Raw genomic sequence first — 22,944 nt, forward strand, 5'->3', positions numbered from 1 at the left:
CTCTGTAACAAAATTAAAAAGAGAACTACCATATGATCCAGCAATCCTATTTCTGGATATATATATATATATATATATGTATATATATATATATATATATATATATATCTCCAAAGGAATGAAAACAGAACACCAAAAATATGTTTATTCCATGCTTACTGCAGCATGATTCACAATAGCCAAGATATGGAAACAACCTAAGTATCCATCGATGGACGGATGGATAACGAAAATGTGGTGTATGTCTACAATGGGATATTATTCAGCCATGAGAAAGAAGGAAATCTTGACATTTGTGACAACATAGATGGAACCTGAGGGAGTTACTCTATATGAAGTCATTCAGACAAAGACAACTACTGTATGATTTTACTTACAGAATCTAAAAAAAGCTGAACTTGTAGAAATAGAATAGAAGAGTGGATACCAGGGGCAGGTGGGGGGGGGCAGTGAATTGGGGAGGTGTTGGTGAAAGGGTACAAACTTGCAGTTAAAAATTAATAAGTGCTGGAGAACATACAACATTGTGATTATAGTCAACAATACCGTGGTATATACTTCAAAGATGTTAGGAGACCTTAAATCTTCTCACTATAAAAACAAAATCATTATGTGATGTGATAGTTAGCTAAGACTATGGTGGGAATCACACTGCAGTATATAAATGTTTCAAATTTACACAGTGTAGAACTTAAATTCTCACAATGTTACATGTCAACTATATCTTGATTTAAAAAACAGAAGGAGAAGAAAGAAAGAAAAAAAAAAAAAAAAGGATGAGTCCAATACAGCTTTAGTGAAATTTTGGGAAGCTTCCAAAAAAAAAAAAAAACCATACTCCTTAGTAAGTATGGGATGGGGGTGGAACTCTTTTTTTTTTTTCTTCAGTTTTCTTTGTTACATTAGATTATCAGTAAATTTTGGGAGACAGTGCCCTATGCTACAACTAACATAATTTGACATTTTTTTCCTGTTCTGAGAATACATACAAGTTATCCTGCCTTTAAAGAAACCAAATGTCCTTTTGCATACAACTTATATAATAGAGAATTGTGTATGAGGTTTAACGAGATTGACAGTAGTGAAAATTGAAGGTTGTTTCTAACTCTTACAATGGATTTTTATGGTCTTTAGACAAGTCATTTAATTCATCTGGTTTTTAGGTCAACTTTAAAAAGGGGAATTTGCATTAGGATTTCTTTTATTTTTATTATTATTATTTTTAATAAATTTATTTGTATTGGTGTTCAATTTGTCTACTTATAGAATAACATCCAGTGCTCATCCCATCAAGTGCCCCCCTCAGTGCCCGTCACCCAGTCACCCCCACCCCCCGTCCACCTCCCCTTCCACCACCCCTAGTTTGTTTCCCAGAGTTAGGAGTCTTTCATGTTCTGTCTCCCTTTCTGATATTTCCCACTTATTTTTTCTCCTTTCCTCTTTATTCCCTTTCACTATTTTTTATATTTCCCAAATGAATGAGACCATATAATATTTGTCCTTCTCCGACTGACTTATTTCACTCATCGAAAGATGAATGGATAAAGATGTGGTTTATGTATACAATGGTATATTACTCAGCCATTAGAAACGAACTGGAGGGTATTAGGATTTCTTTTAATCTTAGTACACTGAAGTTTTCTGACACATACATACAGGAGTTCGTTTTTAGCTTGTTCAGGCTGATCCGGCCCCTTTTCTCTTCATTTTTTTTTTAATACTAATTATTACTTTTACATGCTTTGGACAACATTTTTAAAAACACAAACCAAGCAACTATTAAGTATATCCAATTATTTACAGAATATAGTTTACACTGTTATGATCATGAATATATATATATACATATTTTTATTTATTTATCCATGAGAGGCAGAGAGAGGCAGAGACATGGTAAGAGGGAGAGGCAAGCTCCCTGCAGGTAGCCCAGTTGAGGGACTTGATCCCAGGTCCCCAGGCTCATGACCTGAGCTGAAGACAGATGCTCAACCACTGAGTCACCCAGGTGTCCCATGAATATATGTATTTTTGATTCACTCTTAAATTTGCTATCAGATTGCTAGTATGATATATATAACACATGTTCTATAGATTTATATATGTACATGTTCAGTTAAAATAAAAAGTGCTTTAAAAACTAAAAAACAAAAAATAAAAAAGAATCCAAATGTCCCTAGAAACGCGTACATATCTATCTAGCTTCTGAATGGAAGCTACGTGGCTCTAAAAATCGGAAGGAAACAGGTTCATGTTTAGAGAATTGATACCAGCATGTTTAAATACATATAGATACAAGCTGTGTTGTGAGCTGAACTGTGTCCCCCTAAAATTCATATATTGGTATCGTAGGTCTTCAGTACCTCCGAATGAGACTGTATTCAGAGGTGGGGCCCTTAAAGAGGTAATTCAGTTAAAACGAGATCATTTGGGAGGGCCCTAATCCAATATGACTGGTCTTTCGAAGAAGAGGATATCTGCTTACAGACACACACAGAAAAAAGACTGGGTAAAGACCACAGGGAGAAAAAGGCCATGGACAGGCCAAAGAGATAGGCCTCAGAGGAAACTACTGTTGATACCTTGATCAAGAACTGTGAGAAAAGAAGTTCCTGTTACGTAATCCATGGTGTTTAAGAGCAGCCCTAGCAAACTAGCACATGGTGTCGTTGACTTCTCACTCCCTATTATAGCAGCAAAGATTAATTTTATACTATATTCATTAAATCACACAACATTTATTCAAAAGCCTACGAGGCGGGCTCTGCAAACGAAACAGACCAAAATACTTGCCCTGGTGAAGTTTAACCTTTCTAAGCCAAATATTCCCTCTTATAGGAGAGATTTTCTCCTCCCTATCATAAGAGTGATTTTTCACTTGCCGAAACAAAGCCAAACTGAGAATCTGCTACTGTGATCACAGAAGGAACCCAACAGTGTCAAAATCTAGTGAGCATAAACCACCAAAAGTGGATTTAATATGAAAGAATAACTGAAAAACAAATATATTTCTACTTTTATTTTTGAAAGATAACTGGTAGCCTCTGTGTTCGGCGGAAGCAATGGCCATCTGAGAATCAGTGTTACTAGCTCAACACAGCAAGTCTGGCTGCAAGAGTAAGTTCTCTTATTGACTTCTCCAGTGTTAACTTTTGAAAAATCAACATTTTAGCGTTTTTGGTATTTTATCATGGCTACTTTAAATATTTTATGCATTCATTATCATCTTTTCCTTTTACAGAAAAAGAAAAGCCGACTTCCTGTTTGGAACAGTACCATCTGAATTGCTTATAATTTCACAATAAATAGTTACATATCTCTAAAAAACCATAGCTTGTCTTTTTATTAGGATTTTTGTGGCGAGTGCAATTTTAAAAATATAACATTTACAATGAATCTTCCCTGGACAAATACACACATACAAATGTTTACTCTGAGTAGCATAGCAACCACTGCAAAACTTCTAGGGCCTACAAAGATTTATGTTGCAGCTTTCTTCGTCAACTGCATACAGTATATTTCAAACTGATAAGGAGCCTTGCACTTCATTCATACCCAACAGAAGGGTTAGGAAAGCTGCTTAGGTTTATTACTGTTGCAGTCACTAAACAAATAAAATAATAATCCAGGTGTTATAAGAGAAGGAAAAAAAAAAAAAAAGGTTCAGGTCACCCTGAAGAAGTGATGTAACATTTCCAGAATGTCGAGCTGATATAATGTATATAGGTCTGACTTTTAAAGAGCTTAGGAAGCAGACAGGGCATGCAGACAAAAATGCCTGCCAGGAACAACTGACGGGAGGTTCTCTAAAGACACAAGAATGCCCTGGAACAATTCATTTAAACATGCTTCTTTGCCCTTCCCCTTGCTCTTATCTGAATTCATCCCAAAAGCTATCTTGGTTATGTTTTTAAATTATTTTTAAGCCAGCAAAGAAAAGCACATGCTTGCATTCCTACTCGAGAACAGATGTTTTAATACTCTGTGGGTAATGCAGATTATGTATTTAAGTGAGAAATCCTAGGGAAGGTGGCCGATTGTATTCACATCCAGTCTTTAATATTGAGAGGTTCTTAACTGAAAGAGCACGGCAATTGAATAAAACTTGACATATCTATAAAACCAATCGGAGTGACAGGCCAGTGTGAAAAGTGAGAAATGTTTATCATCCAGAACTTAAAAGCAGGGAGTTCAAGGCTCAAACCTGAAACTGACCTTCAAATGCCAAGAGCCTGATGGTTGTGGGCAAATCCTGAGCAGCAGCAGGGCCCGAACATGGAAAAAGAGACGACTAGCTTTGCTGAAAATGCTGCCTTAAGAAAAATAATGTTTATGTTCATAAGCACGGCTTCTTACCAAGTTAGTGGATGAAATGATTGCCACTGGCCCGATTTTCCTATCAGCACAAAACCTGAGAATTACCACCCTCTGACTAAATTGACAGCTTATGACACTGTTACCCTCAACCCCTCCTCACCCAGAGCGTTTGTGGCCTGCAGACGCCCCAATTAAAGAATTTCACCCCGATGCCAACGCCTCCGATGGGAAGGCCTCACAGGAGCCAACCCTTTAGCAGGGGGCAGGCTGATTGCGGGCTGGTGAATCAGAGTCAACACACAGTTTTCCATTTCCTAGGTAAAATTGTGGATTAGAAGTAATAATCTATACTGAAAACTAAGATCCCAGGGGACAACTAAATAACATCCTCCCAAGCACATTTTCCACAATGGCATCTGTGGGAAGCCAAAATTAAGGGCTTTTTTTTTTTTTCCCTACTAGGAGTTTAAAAAATATTCCTCTGAATCAAAAAATGTGACGGTCCATAAAAAGCTGAAAACAACATCCAGCAGCTGCAAGTGTTTGACAACAAAGTATCACATGACTTTTTTCCTAATCTTATTACATTGAATGCTTGTAAATTTGCTTTCCTACAGTGCTTGAGAAATGATCAATAATAAGGAACTTCAAATGAAAGAGAATGTAAACTAAGAACTGTGAGAAGAAAAACACACTTTCACTGAGCACTGGAATTAATGTCTACCTCAACCTCAAATCCCTAAGACTCTTTCTTACAGAAAATCTTTCTTATAGTTCAATTTGAATGTATCATTCGATAGCCAATAGGAGAAATTTTTGGAGTGCTTTGTGAAGGTCTAGCTGAGAAATGATGCCTTCTATTGGTAGATATTTTCAATTATGTGTTCAATAAATTTAACAGTCAGATAGGACCCTCAACCTCATTTGAATTTTGTATGGACGGAAGACCCTTCTTGGGTAAGAAACAATGGCACAGGGTTACGTATTTTAGAATCTCTTGACTGGGGCACCTGGGTGGCTCAGTTGGTTAAACGTCTGCTTTCCACTTAGCTCATGATCCCAGGGTCCTGGGATCGAGCCCTGAGATAGGTTCCGAGGGAGGAGTCTGCCTTTCTCTCTGCCTCTCCTTCTACCCCCTGCATGTGCTCTCTCTCTCTCTCTCTCTCTCAAATAAATACAATCTTAAAAAAATAAAACAATAAAATAAAATCTCTTGACAGCGTAAGAGTGGAGCATGTAGATGAAATTGGAGATGGTGATAAAAAAAAAATCCCTCAGGAGATGGCTATGTATGGGGGAATAAGATAATCTAATGGAAGTAGTTCACAGGTATGTAAAAGAAAGTTCAAAAAAAAAAAAATTTAGGGATCCCTGGGTGGCGCAGCGGTTTGGCGCCTGCCTTTGGCCCAGGGACCGATCTGGGAGACCCTGGATCGATTCCCACGTCGGGCTCCCGGTGCATGGAGCCTGCTTCTCCCTCTGCCTGTGTCTCTGCCTCTCTCTCTCTCTCTGTGTGACTATCAGAAATAAATTAAAAAAAAAAAAAAGAAAGAAAGTTCACCAGTGACCCCTGCCCACCTCCACACACTCAGCACTTGAATCCAATGGTCCATTTTCTCAGTCTTCATCCTAATTTACAAGCAGTTTGGGAAGTTTTCTTGCTACCTCAACAGATGCTTCTCCTTAACTTTGTTTGATGCTTCCTCTCGATCATCTAGCCTCCACATGCTGGAATGTTCCAAGGCTCATTGCTTGGACCGCTTCTGTTTTGTGTACCTGCTTTCCTTCAATGATCTCACATAGTTTCAAAGCATTATGTGTGATTCACATGCCGATTACCATCAAATCCCTATTTCTAACCTGCACCATTTTGCTATCACAGCAAATGGCAACTCCATCATCTGGAGTCATTCTCTGCACCTCTCCTTTGCTGACACCTCACCTCCCACATCAAATTATCCTGGTTCTACCTGCAGACTACATGTGGAATCTGACCACTTTTCGCCACCTCCCCTGCTACCATTTTATCATCCAAGCTACCATCTGGAATAATTTAACTGGCCTCCTAGTTTTTGCCTTTGCCTTGTCAACTAAATTAAATAATAGAGCTTTGCACATTCTACCACAAAAGGTACACATTATATGTTTATTATTTTAATTTTTCTAGAAATATATATCTGCCTTTAAACTTTACATTTTTTAATTATGGCTTTATTTTTAACATTCTATTGGTTATTCAACAGTAAAACCCAATGGAAGAAGTTTGTAATGGATTCTACAAACCTCCCTTAACCCATTATGCCTTCTGAAAGTTGCCATTCACCCTGCCATCGAGCACATTCTATCTGGTCAGAAGGCCCTCAGTAATTGTCCCACATACTGCAGATGATGCACATTATGTTCTCTTCAGAGTAGGACCACCATGTCCACCAGCCAAGGAAAACTGGGTGTTTCTGGAAATCACACGGTGAACCTCTTAGTTATGTGTGTGTCTGCAGGGACAAATGTTCAAAGCAGAGACACTATCAGCTCCCTTAGAAAACTGCTTTAAGGACTGAGTAAAATAGTATAATTTAAAATTTTTATAAAAAGTGAGCATTATACGCACATTTTTATTATATATTTCGTTAATCACATTATATCAACCTTAGTTGAGATAAACAATGATTTAAAAAAATTTAGGTCATGATTTATGTTGGTTTGTGCTGTACGGAGTGACATTACCTATTTATTTAGTCAGTGTTCACTGACATCCCCACCCAACATTCTTATAACACTGACACGGCAAATCAGAGCTTGTCCTGCCCCAGAGGGGAAATCCTTGTTCAAACTTCTTTCTCTGTTAGAGCAGATTTATATTCAGTAGCTCTTCTCAGGGTAGAAACAGACATTTCACAACAGCAAGTTCAGTAAATGCAAGTCTAGGTATGTTTACAGCCATGAACAGCTCTACGCTGAGGAACTTGAATAAATAAATAAATATAATAGTGTCCTTAGCTCACATCTCTAATTTCAGCTTTCTGAATCCTTATTCCTTGCCTATAAAGCCTTTATATGAAATTAAACAAATAAAACCTCACCAAAATTGTAGGATTTCACTAATCAGGCCCACTGTGTAACTGTTACCTTAACTACAGTGTGTGGGATTGAATTAAAACAAACTCCTTTGGGGCACCTGGGTGCTCAGTGGTTGAGCATCTGCCTTTTGTTCAGGTTATGATCCTGGGGTCCGCCTCTCTGTGTCTCTCATGAATAAATATATAAAATCTTTTTTTAAAAAAAACTCTGAAAGCACTCAAAACAAACAAACAAACTTCTTTAAAGTAACTATTTAGCCAAAAGTGCTCACTTCAAAGATGTAAGAAGATATAGATGGCAACTATCTTAGCAAGTGCTAGGTAATTCCTTTTACATTTTTAATCGCTCTGTGATATTCCTATTATGCCATAAAATCTTCAATGCTCATCCTCAGATCTGAACACCTCCAAAAAAGGAAACTGTAAACAGTTTTATGTTCTTCCCTTATGTCCTTTCACATTGGTCACCACTCTAAAATGAGACTGTGTCACGTGGTCAGAATTCTGAGCACATCAAAAGAAATCACCCAAGGCCAAAAAGAGCACGGAATATTCTTGTGAAGAGTTGTTGTCATTATCCTCAAACATACCTGAGACATCTTTTCCTTCTGTTGACATAAGCAAGATATGACTTTCAAAGGGGGCAGATAAAAGTGAAATCATCTCACAAACTGTCATATGACTATCATGTGCTGCCACCGAGGTCATGAAAAGAAATCGCCATTCTGCTGTTCCTATTAGCCCTCCCTGTATAAACTGGTGCCCCTTGGGTAAGGACTACCACAGGGGTTAATGACTAACTGCCATGAGAGCATCTCATTCTACCTGGAGAACTTAAGGGGAAGCTACAAAGAAGAGGTTAAAGTTAATCTAGAGCTCAGAGAGTAAGAAAGTACTCACACAGGTCAGGAGGAAGCACTTCTGAACAAAGGGCCAGAGCTGGGAGAAAGAGCTGGGTGCTGGGTTAGCAGGCAGAGGAGGACTGGGGCTGACACCCGGCCTCTGGAGGAAGGGCAGATGCTGGGAGGGGAGGCCGCGGGAGCTAGGAGGGCCTAGGATTGATTAGGAGAAACCTCAAGCACTGGGGATCCCTGGGTGGCTCAGTGGTTTAGCGCCTGCCTTTGGCCCAGGGCGCAATCCTGGAGTCCCGGGATCGAGTCTTGCGTCAGGCTCCTGGCATGGAGCCTGCTTCTCCCTCCTCCTGTGTCTCTGCCTCTCTCTCTCTCTCTCTCTCTCTCTCTCTGTCTATCATAAATAATAAATAAATAAATATTTAAAAAAAATAAGCCTCAAGCACCAGGAGAATCCAAAGCGATTTTAAGAAAGGTGGGATACAATCAGGTTTATATTTGTGGCTGTCTACTTCTCTTCTACGTGAGAAGGTGATCTAGAATGCAGGTAAAAGGTGTGAAGACTCTGTGGAAGCCATAAACAAGACCTGGGAAGTGGAACCTTTGCCTTCGCTTTTTCCCTTTGTTAGGAATTACCTTTCTCCCTTCATTTAGCTACGCCACTCGTGACTGATGGGTAAAGATTCAGTCCCTCCAGGAGGCTTTCAGGAGCACGCCTTTCTCTCTCCATACCACTACTGCTAAGCTGGTTGCCTTTTTCCTCAACCTCTTCAACACCTCTCAGTACACTGAACTGAAATCATTGCTCATCTCTCTCCCGCCTGGCCCACCACATATTTCTGAGCAGAGGATAAGTCTCACATCTCCTGGATAACTTGGATCCCTAGTAGCTTTTAAAATCTGGCAGAAAAAAATATGAACAAAACATTTAAAAAAATATGCTTTATAATCCAATGAGCACCACTGAGGAAAACAAATGAAGGGAATGGTGTCAAAGTCTGTGACTGTGGTAGAACCAACAGAAACTGGCAGCTGATGGACTAGGGAGGAAGGAAAAGAAGAATCCGGTAAGATATTGAATATGAGGCGAGTGACAGTATTATCCCGCATGGACAAAACAGGTAAGGATGAGAGAAGGAAATCGTTTGGGTTGGGTCACTTTAAGTAGAAGAGCTGTGGAGCATTGGCATGGGCATGTCCAACGGACAACTGCAAATACTTCCATGGAATTGAATACTGAGGACTGGCTAGGGATAGAGATTTTCAGTCATCAACACATATCCTGTTAGTTTGAACTACCAAATAAGAGAACAATTAAATGAGAAGATAATAGAAGGGAGGAAGTTGGGATTCCCAAAATTCAGATGCCAGGCTAAGGCACAAGAGCCAAGACCAGGCTAGGAGAGACCCTGCAGGCCCTGAGGCATCAGTGATTCTGCAGCCAGAGGAGAGGACAGTTTTGAGAACTGGAGACAGAGAGCAACATCAAAGTGATGGAAAGGTCAAGGAGGAACAGGGATACAAATAAGCCACTGTAGCTATTAAATAGGTGGTCTTCTATACCCTCAGGTAAAGAGAAGTTTCATCCAAGTAGTTAAGGAAGAAAGAGAGCCATTAAGAAAAAGGAGCAGAAACAGAAAAAGTGAATAGAACATACTTCATTAAGCTTGACAGTGAGAAAAAAAAAAGGAGATAGATTAATGGGTTTACGGGAAGGAAGATTACAAAAAGGATTATTATAATGAGGGGAGAAATTTGTATACATTTGCAATCAGTAAAGAAGAGGCTTAATGAAGAAAATAAGAAAAGGAATTTGAAGACAGAGGAGAGTTAATATCCACTGCGGGTACAGACAAGGCAGGAATATCGTCCTCCTAAACTGTGTGGGAGAGTAAAATGTCACAGCATTCCTGAAAGACAATCTGACAATATTTTTTCACAAGCCTTAGAAATTTGTCCTTTTTCTAAGATCTTATAATTTCCTATTTAGAATTTTACCCTAAGAAAATAATCAGAGGTATATTCTAGAGATATTCTTTGTCGCATTAATAGACAAGAGAAAAATTAAATAAAAACTTAAATGTTTATAAAAGGAAGATTAAATAAGTGATTATCACGTATGGATGTGTATAGACAATGGCCATTACGTTGTCACTAGTTTTAGTGTACTTTGGAACAATGCAGAAATGTGCCCTAACGGCTTAGTGATATAATTACCACTGAGCTAAACTATAAAGCAACCAGATGATTTACATTCTTGCATTTACACTGTGCACAGAGACTGAACAACCACCTGTCTAACGTCTTGTTCATTGTTCCCTAATTTAAGGTTAATAAATGTCTAAAAATAGATTCTTCCGATGTCACTCTGATATGCAGGGCACCTACTGGCTGCTTAAGTCTTGAGAGGGAACAGCCAGCATTAAGTAAAGAGATTATTGGAAGCTTTGTCAGTACAAGTGAGATTGAGCTGTGATTCTAAAACGTGTAACATTCCTATATTTAAAGAAGGTAAAATTCTATCAACTAGAATCAACTAAACGGATTATTAAAATAGCAACCATTTTCTGTATGAGGAACCTAAGGCCTGGGTTGGGAGGGCTAGGATACTTGGGAGATGCAAAGTTCAAGGACAATTTAAGGGTATCTTTCCATATTTTTTTTCTTAGTCTTGCTTTTTACCCTGCCCCTCTACTTTGTCACCCCTTGCCCTAAATGCCTGATGCTCTGGAGGCATCTTTATTCTCTTCACCCCTATCTTGCTTTCTAAAAATCCTCATTGCTTTAGCTGGTTTATATTGGATACCAAGGGGATAAAACACATGACTATAACTATTATCCTATAGAGAAACAGGTACATCCATTACTAGTAGGTTCTTAATTATCCAAGGGTCATGGATAATGATATATAAATCCACTCATTATTTGACATATTGAGCACCTATTATGAGTCAGACACTATGCCAGATGCTGAGGATATAGCAAGAAACAAAATAAATAAATATATCTGCCTTTAGGAAGCATACATTCTACTGGAGAGAAACAGACCGTAAATACAACAAATGAAACAAACAGAACACGGGATGGTGAGATGTCTTATGGGAAAAAAGGAAAGCCGAGGTCGGGTCAAAGAAACAGAGATGGTTCCAGTGAGAAGGTGACATTGAAGCAAAACTTAAAGGAGGAGAGGGTGTAAGTCACGTCGCTATCTAAGGAAGGTCATCTAGGTGTATGGAGCGGCAGGGCAAATAATCTGAGGCAGGAATTATGTATGGTCTATTCAAGGATCTGCAAGGAAGGGACACTGTAGCTAGATGAGAGGTCAGAGATAGGAAGGGGCCAGATAATACGGGACCTTGTAGGTCATTGTAAGGATTGAGAGTTTTTTCTAGCTGAGCTGGAGGTAGAGTTGCCAGATAAAATACAGGATGCCCAGTTACATCTGAATTTCAGATAAAAAGCAAATGATTTTTTTAGTGTAAACATGACCCAAAAGTTATGCACTCATTGTTTAGCTGAAATGAACACTTAACTGGACACCCCATATTTTTATTTGCTAATTCCGGTAACCCTAGAAAGAAGCCACTGGAGAGTTTCAAGCAAAGGAGTGACATTACCTGACTTATATTTGTAGAGGATCATATTGCTGGGCTGAAAAGAGACCACAGGAAGGCAAAGGTGGAAACAGGGAGGCACTTAGGAGGTTGTTCCAATAATCCAAATGGAAAGGTTGAGGAGGCAGCTGGATATTTGAGAGGTTTTGGGTTAGATGTCGAGGCTGTCTATATAAATTTGGGAGCCGATGGCTTACAGACAGCACACAGGCCATGAGACTGGATGAGATCACCAAATGAGGGGGTGTTGATGAGGAAGAGGTGAGTACAATGGTTTCCCAGTCTGGATGATGTGGTCTTAATTCATAAAGGGAGTGACCCTATGGATGCTCCCACAATGCCAGGTCAGGAGAGGAGTAAAGGGGACTGAGAAGGGGCAGTCAGGGAAGCAGGAGGAAAACAGAGAGTGTGATGAGCTGAGAGCCAGGCGACAAACTGTTCAGCAGAAGGAAATAAGGATCAGCTGTGTCACAAGCTGACCAGGCTAAGAGGGGAACAGGGAAAGTTCCACTGGCTTTGGCCATGTGGATTCATAGGAGACTTTAACAGGTGCAACTTTGATAGAATGATGGGGCCAAAAGCTTGCTGAGTACAAGTTAGGAGACAATAAAAGGAGAGCTATCGGAGACAGCAAACACAAGGAACTGTTCTGAGGAGTTGCTGACAAGAACAGCTCTGGTAGCTGGATGGGGATGGGGATGTGGGATCAAGAGAATGACACACTTCTCGTAAGACGTGAGAAAGAGTAGCATGTTTGTATGCTGAGAGGAATGAACCAATAGAAAGTTAAAAAAAATAAGATGGTTAGTGCAGGGGGCACCTGGATGGGTCAGTGGTTGAGCATCTGCCTTTGGTTCAGGGTGTGATCCTGGGGTCCTAGGATCAAGTCCCGCTTTAGGCTCCCCACAGGAAGCCTGCTTCTCCCTCTGCCTATGTCTCCGCCTCTGTGTCTCTCATGAGTAAGTAAATAAAATCTTAAAAAAAAAAAAATATGGTTGGTGCAAGTGTGCATGCGTGCAGAAACAAAATGGGGGTTGGAGAGGGAGAGAGGGTGCACCTCATGAGGAGAAGTCGACAACAGGATACGGAAGGAAGAGATGCAATTAAGCAGACGCCTCAGTTCTCCTAGGTTCACCCAAGGTCACAGGAAGGCCAGGTGTTCAAGGTACAGACGAGGCAGATGGGTAAAGAGCTTAAGGGAGAGCTTGTGGAAGTCCTCTTCTGACTGCCTGTATTCTTATGAAACAGGAAGCAAAATTCTCATCTGAGAGTAAAGATGGGAGAGATGATGCTGGAGGCCTGAAGAGAGAATAAACCGCAAAATGGCAGTTGTGGAGAGGTGTCAGAGGATGGGCAGGGCAACTGAGGGTGACTGTTCAGCAGCACTACAGAACACCTGAATCTAAAATAAATTTCAGCTAGAATGACCACAGGATTTCATTCGTGGACACCATTCATAGTGTGGGGTATTTCCAGAAGTTTCTTAAGTCAGGTGCGCTTGCCAAAAATCTCAGGCGAGGAGACTCACAAACAAGGAGTCACAATGGGCAGATGCTGCGGTGATGGGGGCAGAGAAAAGCCGAGAGCAGACACTGAACACAAAGGAAGACAAAGGAATGGTGAGCTCAGGGAAGACTGTCATGGGGCCCCCAGAGAATCACTAGAACCTCCGATGTGTTGGGAGATTGATGACTTCCAGAATGTTGTTGCTGAGGCCCTGTAAGAACCTGACTGTGAGAGATTCAACAAGAGTCTATACAAATCTAGTTTTAGAGTTTTTTTTTAAAGACAAACTGATACAAAAAAATCTGTAAAAAGGGCGAATTTAAATATCAGAAACCCAGCCAGGCCTCAAATCCCCACTTGAATCAAGCGCTTGGATAATTTAGTCATCGCACTGAATTCAATATGTTACTTCTTACTCGATGTGAAAAAAATGCTAAAATTAAAATTCTAATTTTAACCATCTTTCTAGCCGATTATCCTAAAAGAAGAGTATTTGGTCAAAAGTATTAATTTGACGAGGAACCTGCAATGTTCAGCATAAGCAGTGTAGTTTCAGACAAATTAGTTTTACTTTTTTATTAGATTTTTAAAAATATTTTATTTATTTACGAGAGAGAGAGAGAGAGAGGGGCAGAGACCCAGTCAGAGGGAGAAGCACATAAGGAGCCCAATGTGGGACTTGATCCTGGGACCCTGGGATCACGCCCTGGGCCCAAGGCAGACGCTCAACTGCTGAGCCACCCAAACGTCCCAGTAATCAGTTTTAAAGATACTTATTTAAAAGGATCCCTGGGTGACTCAGTGGTTTGGTGCCTGCCTTTGGCCCAGGGCGTGATCCTGGAGTCCTGGGATCGAGTCCTACATCGGGCTCCCTGCATGGAGCCTGCTTCTCCCTCTGCCTGTGTCTGCCTCTCTCTCTCTCTATGTCTATCATGAATAAATAAAATCTTAAAAAAATAAAATAAAGATACTTATTTAAGTCTGCGATTATGAATATTCATGCAGTGAATCTGATGCCACTTTTATTTTCTGTTTTTCACAAATGGTTACTTTAAAATAATTCCTCTCTCTAAATGCCCTTCTCATTCACTGGTGTGGAAATAGGTTCTGGCTTCTGATGATTTTATGCAGAATATATGGAAATCATTAGATACTAGTACCAGGGACACTGTGGTTTTTAGATGCTCTGATCAACTGTGGTTTCAGCTTGCGCTATGCTGTTCACAATCTAGGAAGCGGTTAGTTTTGTTTGGGGGTTTAAAGTATAGAATTCTATAATTGTTGACAATGAGCTAACCTCTTTCTTTGATATTCCGAGCATAGTATAATCCTGTATCAACTGCGTAAAGCAGCTTCTCAGTGAACTTTGGAAATGCTTGTGTTTTTCTGAGTCCACCACTCCAACCCCAAAGCATTTCTTTCCCGTGCTTGCCAAAGTGAACGAAGCTGGTAAGATGTGAGGTTTCCCCTTTAACCAAACCCAGAGTGCAGACAGGAAAACTTACGAATCTTAAACAGCTGCCCAGAGAATCGTTTTTCTGATTTCACTGAACAGTCATGTACAAAATGAGGGTGAGGCCCACAGTTCTTCACTGGACAACTATGCAGTCTGAAATGCTAAATGGTGTACACATTTGTTTTTGAGGATACTTCGGTAAAATTTGACGTAAGGACTCAGATTAAGCAAAGGAATCCATGTGGAATGGTGGCACAGTGACGGCTACCTGTCATTGCCAACTGCTTTCTGTATATAACCAGCAGGCTAGAGTGCTGTTCAAGCCGTGCATGGGCATCTATGGCACACGCCCAGTCGAGATCCACTTGTTCTTAAAAGTAGGCCACTTGCGGAATGGCTGACAAAGCTGAGAAACTGAAGAAACTTTGAGGAGTATGGTCTGAGGTAAGTAAAAATATTATGAGACATCACTTAAAACTGGATGGTTTGAGACAACACTGTCTCATGGAAAAAACAAGGAATTCTGAATCAGAAGATCTGGGCATGGACCCGGATACAGTATTTATTATTTTGTGGGTGTGATCACTGGCAAATCCCTTATTTTTCTCTTATGTTTTAGAGGATTTATAAGACAAAGATAATAATAAATAAGTTTCTGAATTTACTGGGATGTTCTGAAGCTCTAATAAGATAATGTGCATAAATGTATTTTATAAGGTAAAATATAAGGTGATCATGCAGTCCCAGTAATGGAGAGTCATTAAAATCTCTCTGTACAGTTCAAAGGAAAGTTTAGGGCCAGTAGGAGAGTTAAGAGAAGAAAGATTTTTGCTTAATACAAGAAAGAAATTTCTAAAAAAAAAAAAATATTGCTTAAAAATGGAGTGGCCTCAACAGCTAAAAGATAATGAATTCATGAATTTGGGGCCAAAGTCACAAAGTCATTTTGTTTGGGAAGCAAAGGGATTGTGAATCAGATGGAAGATATGCAAAACTAATTTAAAGGTTTCTTCCAATCTTCAAACTGTATAAATTTGGTAGGATAGAGTCCAAATATTCAAATATTAATAATACAAAGACAATCTTCATCCTAAACTGGCCACCAGGATCTGATGATTCGTTCTCTGCAAATTCTACCTACCCCGAATTTTCTAAATAAAAATATTAACTTCAACTAAACACAGGAATTTGCATCAATTGTTTTTGAGATTTTTAAAAATCAAAATTACCTATTAAAATAAAGATGCTAATGCATGTGAAAATATTTGCATAGTTTGAAAGGCATGACATAGACTTAGGTATAGACAGTATGATGCTGCACTAAGAAACGGGTAATGCGATTAATTAACAGAGTTAAGGATGGGAACTTGGACATCTTTTGTTACTTTATATGAGCTGAATCTTTTTTTCCTGTCTCACTTTTAAATTTTAGTTCCTACAGAAGCATCAATTTCACATCTTAATGGTGGCAACAATTTCTCAGGCAAACCACTAAGGGTTTTCCAGGATTAACATCCATATTGGGCACAAGGCTGCAGTTCCTCGGCTTCAGGCTTTAGGACATTGGTTTACCACAAAAGAATCCAGAGGCAGGCATTTTTCCAGCCAGTGCTACTTATGACTGTGCTATTGGCCATCACAGAAATATCTGCCACCAGAGCACTTATGAGATTACTCATTCATTCATTTTAAATTCATTAAAATTTGGGAGTGCTTACTATATGCCAGGTGCTCTGCTAAGAAGTGAGAATACAATAGTCAATCAAAATCTGGCATGGCAAGATCTCCATGAGCTGCAGACATTATTTGTAAAATAAAGTATAATTGTTAATATTTATGGTTCAATTTATGATAGACTTTTTTAGAACCTACAAATTAAAAAATTATCACATTAAGTTTGACATGCCTTTAGCACATCCAAGCTAAGAGGCCTCATGAATTCTTTTTTAAGTAATCTACCCCCAATGTGGGGCTTGAACTCATGACCCCAAGATCAAAAGTTGCATGCTCCACCCATTGAGCGAGCCAGGCACCCCCATGAATTTCCTTTTCTTTATCTTTTTTTCTTTTTTTTTTTTAAGATTTTATTTATTCATGAGAGACACACACAGAGAGGCAGAGACATAGGCAGAGGGAGAAGCAGGCTCCCCACGGGGAGCCCAATGCAGGACTTGATCCTGGGACCGCTGGATCATGACCTGAGCCAAAGGCAGAAGCTCAACCACTGTGCCACCCCGTGCCCCATGAGTTTACTTTTTTTTTTTTTAATCAAAGACTATAACAACAGCTTTATGAGATCAAGAAACAAAAGAGAAAACTGTGAAAAGTGTACCAACGTAAACAAAAAATTCTAAAGAACTGATTCACATATTAACTGACGAAAAATCTGTTAAATATAAAGTAGTGCAAACAAGGATTTTATAGCATATAAATAAGACTCAAAAACAAAGTTCTACATATTAATTATTTAACTTTATCTAGCACTATGTATACCCCAACAAAATTGTTCTAAAAGTAATAAAATATGTTAGTGGCAGTAACCTTACAAAAATGCAATACAAAGGCAAGTCTCAAAATAAAAACATGGATTCATGCCTAATACATGTAGGTATGGTAACAACAACGTAACAGCCTGCCCATGATGGCCTTAAAAGCCTAATCTCCAGTTGGCCATCAACTTTCAAATCTATTCTAGGAAGGCCTGGAAACTTTGATATGCCTAATGAAACCCTCCCGTTTATTATTCATAGAGATCAAAAGGGATATATGAAAAGTAGTTTCACCACGGTTAACATCTGTAAATATTTTCTCTTAATCCCAAGGGTCAAGAAAAAGTCTAGTGTCTTTGTCTATGCTTAAAACAAATGTAACAACACACTGAAATTCTTAATGTTCTCAAAAGTATAGCACTGAGTAAAGGGGGGAGGTGAGTAGAAAAATGATTAAACAGGTATTAGTATCTGTATGATTTACAAATGGATAAAAAATTTTAAAAAATACAGATTTTATTAGAGCCACAGTCTGAATATATGAAGGAAAATACAATTTATCAATACCATTTATTCATAATATGAAGAAAAGGAAGAGTGTGTTTGTGGGATGCTTGAGCCAATTAGGAACTGAATTAAAATCTAAAAGTCACACTCCATGAAAAATATTTCACTTCAACTATTGAGCATTATAAATATCCCTAAGAAATTGTTCTTAAAGTAGTAAGACATGTTCGTAGTGGTAACTTTACATAGATGTGATACAAAGGTAAAATTCACAGAGCAGATTTTTAAAAACAAAAGCAAACATGTCAAGATCAGAAAGCTTAAGAAGAAGCAGGGAAACGGGAGCATGCATGAGCAGAGAAATGTTTTGAAACTACGGTATCTCCAAGCAAAATGTCTCGATTGAGTGACAGGTTATTTTATTTATTTATTTATTTATTTTTACCAAAAATGCTTTATCTTCAGGCAGAAATGCCATTCATACATAAAGAGTAAATACCACTAAAGGCCCCACTGCATGTAGTGTGCATAGTTCAGGAAGCCTAGAGACCTGTCTAAACAATGAAAAACTGTGCTGTCCAAGACCTTTAATCTGTATTTCCAATCATACCATGGAGAGCACAGAGAACGAATTTCACAGTCTCACATTTCCCAAGAACTTCCATGGGGCTGCTATCATACATAGTAGCTTTGTCTTCTTCTTTGGTTTCACGGAAAACATAAGATAGTTGGAGAGCACCAAGTAAGCAATCGCCTTTGCATGTGCTCCCGGCCTCTGGCAAATAGTTATTAGGGTCTAAGAGACTCTCTACTGTTGGTTCAAAAACCAAGAGTTGGTCCCCACACTAAAAAACTGATGAGCTTTTCAAAACTAAGTGTGAAAACAAATTAAACCAACAGTGTATTATTGCAAACACGTTGTCCGCTTAGTTCCAGAGAATGCAAGCAGGCCTTCAATAAGTAGTTCCTATCATCATTAAAGTATGAGTACCACTCTTTTTTTAAATTTATTATTAAAGATTTTATTTATTTATTCATGAGAGACACAGAGAGAGAGAGAGGCAGAGACACAGGCAGAGGGAGAAGCAGGCTCCCCGTGGGAAGCCTGATGCAGGACTCGATCCCAGGACTCCGGGATCACGACCTGAGCCAAAGGCAGCTGCTCAACGATTGGGCCACCCAGGCATCCCATGAGTACCATTTTGAAAAGTGATCATCAAGGCCAAGTTCCTAAAATGGAGTCAGTTTTCAATAGGTCTCCATAGATAGGAGACTTTCTAAAGTCTATCTCGGGTTTTACAGGTTATAATGGAAAATGTTTCCTGGTATCAATCTTGGGGACTGTAAGAATGAATGCTTACATTTTACTAGGACATGATATTTTCCCCAAAAGGCAAGTAAAATGTCAAAAAGGTGTATTCTTTTATTTATAAATGATAACATCTTTTACAAGCTAGATTAGATTTTTCAAAGTTAAGCTGTAACATATTTAGTGAATTGTAGAATCAACTTAGTGACCATGGTTCTTAGAAAGAAAGAAAGAAAGAAAGAAAGAAAGAAAGAAAGAGAGAAAGAAAGAAAGAAAGAAAGAAGAAAGAAAGAAAGGAAAAGAGAGAGAAAGAAAGAGAGAAAGAAAGAAAGAAAGAAAGAGAGAAAGAAAGAAAGAAAGAAAGAGAGAGAGAGAGAAAGAAAGAAAGAAAGAAAGAGAGAGAGAGAGAGAAAGAAAGAAAGAAAGAGAGAAAGAAAGAAAGAAAGAAAGAGAAAAGAAAACATAATACCAATTTTATGTGTTAAAGTATTATTTCATAGTACGTACATATACCTACATATCATATTTTAAAAAGTGCTTGTGTGTGTGCGCACACACATGCGTGATCACACTTTAAAATGTTTTCTTATGGTGCAGTCTTGGCTAAAAAGTTTTAAAAATACCGATTTAGGCAAACAGTGGCTTACAATCGGAATATTTGACCTTTAAAATAAAAGTAACACATATTTGTTGACTATGCATGCCAGGCACCGAGCTAATAATCCTCACAACAATGTTATACAAGGCAGAAACTTTCGTCATTCACATTCTGTGGGCAGCAAAGTTTTCCCAAGGTTATAAAGGTAGATTAGTGGGAGAATGAGAATTCAAGCCAGATCTGTGGCACTCAAGGTCACAAGAAGACAACTCCTCTGCAGTGAGGCCTCAGTCAAGAATCTCGGTCAAGGTCAGTATCCAAGGTGCTAAGTAGTGCCCGAGCACTTAGAGGAGTAAACACGACCCCTAATATGGATGATGTAGTTCGCATCACAAAACATCGTTATATCCAAGCATTCCTGACTATGTGTTTATGTGGATAATGATAGCTTGTAAGGAAAATAAACCAGAGCTCACTTTAAAGTGTGTTTGTTCAGCTTGATCTGTTGACAGTCACAGGGAGGCTGGAGAAACTGAAGCGGCCTAGTTGCTTATAACTCAGATGCCACTGCCCCTTTTCCTGAGTATAAGGAGATGATCAAATCCGAGCACACTCGCCATTAGAAGCACACACCATATATTAGGAAGGAGAGGAGCTGATCTAAACTGAGAAATCAACTCAAAGAAAAATGTAAAAACCAAAGAAGTACAGCTTCTTCCTAAGAAAGTGCAGGGTGGTAAAGTATAGACGAAATTCTAGAAAATAGACTTTGAAAACAAGAGAAGTCAAGAAGTAGTTTAGGCTACAGGGGCACTTAGGGAAAAAGAAAGGAAGAGGGAGGGAGAGAAGAAATGAAGGAGGAGGAGGAAGGAAGGGAGGGAAGGAGGAGAGGAGGCAGGCAGGAAGGAGGAAGGGAGGGAGAAAAGACAAAACAGAGAACACTGCTCCTCCATTACTTTGGTGAATATCTAATATTTTCTGTAGGCCATTTTGCTTTTTCAGAAGACAAAAATATGTCTTCATACGTCTTCACCTGGAGTTTTATATAAAGGATATCTCACTACTAGAGAACACTACTTCAAACTCTAGTGACTTCCAGGTTGCCACACCATTCTCTACAGCTTGAAAAATAATAAAGCTGAATCTCCTCCAGAAGAATTATAGAGGAGGATAAAAATGCATTAAGTGTCTACACTGTGCCATGGCATATTATTAGCCACTTCGATATCCACACCAAGGCACAGTTGCCAATTACCAAATAGGGCCACTCATATTTTAAATTACATTACATATTTATAGATTTATTATTTTATATGCTTACGGACACCTTTTATTTACAATATTCCAGTGACACACTCTCAGGCAGTATCAATAGTGAAATAAACAAGGGATGACAGTCATTGCCTTGACTGAGTGTCACTTAACTGCCCTGGTTTCCCAAGGCGTGCAAAGGGAAGTTGGGTGCTGAGGATACCCATGGCTCATTGAGTGCTATCAGCATTCTTTCTGCTTCTCCTAGCCGAATTTTACACCCGCCAAAAGAGAGTTGTATTGGTTCCTCAAGCCATTTATATCAGTAGTACTTACTTTTGAAATTGTCCCTATTTAAATATTTTGTAATTAAATATGAGTTGTTGCCTCTTTGAAGACTTGGATGAATGCTTTGGAAGAACTGCATACAAAAAGAGTTACTAAAAAAACAAACAAACAAAAAAACCAAAAAACAAAAAACAATCCCCCCAAAACAAACAAACAAAAAAAAAACTGTTGTTCAAGTAGGTATGAGAGAGACAAACATAAAATATAGGAAGGGAAAACCTCATAAAATCCTAAAAGAATTCTGCACTTAGATCACTTTAAACGGTATCTCCGAGTTCCCATTTTTACTTAAAGAAACCCAAACTGAAAGTCATGATTAAGGCATCATGGCTATGATTTGTGGAAGAAATACAACAGGACTCCAATCAGCTTATTCCCACTTAAAGCAAAGATCTCAATCCCTAAAGGAAGAGTAGTGAAATTAAAATTAAATGCTTATGGAGTATGTGTATCGTTTCCATGATTCTCCATCTGAATCATTTTCAATCAGCTAATAGGCCAACTGTCAGCTTCCACAGGTCATGAGCTGGTTTCTACTGAATTCCAAAATTTAAAACTATCTTGAAAATATCACACACATTATTATCTTTTGCTTCTGAAACAGCTAAACTTTTACATATTATACAGTTACATTTAATATGTAAATCCTCCCCTACCCACACATACCATACCTGTTGAAACCAAATTATATAAATTTTGCATGAGGGGAGATTTAGGAGCACTTCAGTCATCAATCTATTCTGGAGAAATGAAGGGCTTTTTAAGCAATCAATTCTCGATCTTGACATCAGTTTAAAGTTATAGATTATATCTTGAGCTCTTAGCATCCTAAAACTTCATTAATCTCTGTCTCAGAGGCAGCAAAGCCTTATGCATGGATTTATTTATAGTGACTATTTATGTTTCACACATTCACTTTGAATCCCACATCAAGAAGAGTGATTTGTGGAATTATTTTTGATTTTGTAATCTTTAATCTATGATAGATGTTCTACTCTAGGCTGCAAAAGTGGTCCTGCACCACACAGAATTTTAGATGCAGATTATGAGATTACCCACTTTAGAATAAAAATTTTCCTCCTAACTAAATAGGTGTGCTGAAGTCATTTTGTGATACAAAAATGTATCTTTTCTCTTAGTACTCCTGATTTAGCCATCTTAAAAAGCTATGTACTGGTCAAATATCTGTCTAATTTTTATTTACGAAAGTCTATTCATATAACACTTTTCATTTAACACGTTCTATGGCACTGTGGATTTTTATTCAAAAATTTGTTTTTGAGGTTGGTGGATTATATCAAAGTCACTTTCTAGGTTGTGATATTGCACTACATATAGTTATGCAAGATATTATTACCATTGGGGAAAATACAGGATCTTTCTTACTAATGAACATCAATTTACAATGATCTCAAAATAAAATGCTAAAAAGTTTTGTTCTTACTGAACAAAAGCTGACTAGGAGATATTATATGCTATGGTTGAAATTCATGATTTGACTACAATTTTATATTTATTTTTTCTGAACCGTAGGCAAGTTGCATTCCTTCTCTGAGAATACTTCCTCTAGGTAAGATGGCAATAATTTCTTAGTTATCGTACTGAATAAATGAGATGACATATA

The 22,944-nt window shown here is 38.5% G+C and overlaps 1 protein-coding gene across 2 annotated transcripts in view; it reads right to left on the reverse strand.

Moving 5' to 3' along the window:
• Positions 1-22,944, reverse strand: part of PDGFC (platelet derived growth factor C) — a 198,100-nt gene that overhangs the window by 17,679 nt on the left and 157,477 nt on the right. The gene's annotated exons all lie outside the window — the stretch shown is intronic.

The sequence above is a fragment of the Canis lupus genome, chromosome 15, assembly GCF_011100685.1.
Source record: "Canis lupus familiaris isolate Mischka breed German Shepherd chromosome 15, alternate assembly UU_Cfam_GSD_1.0, whole genome shotgun sequence".
NCBI lineage: Eukaryota > Metazoa > Chordata > Mammalia > Carnivora > Canidae > Canis > Canis lupus.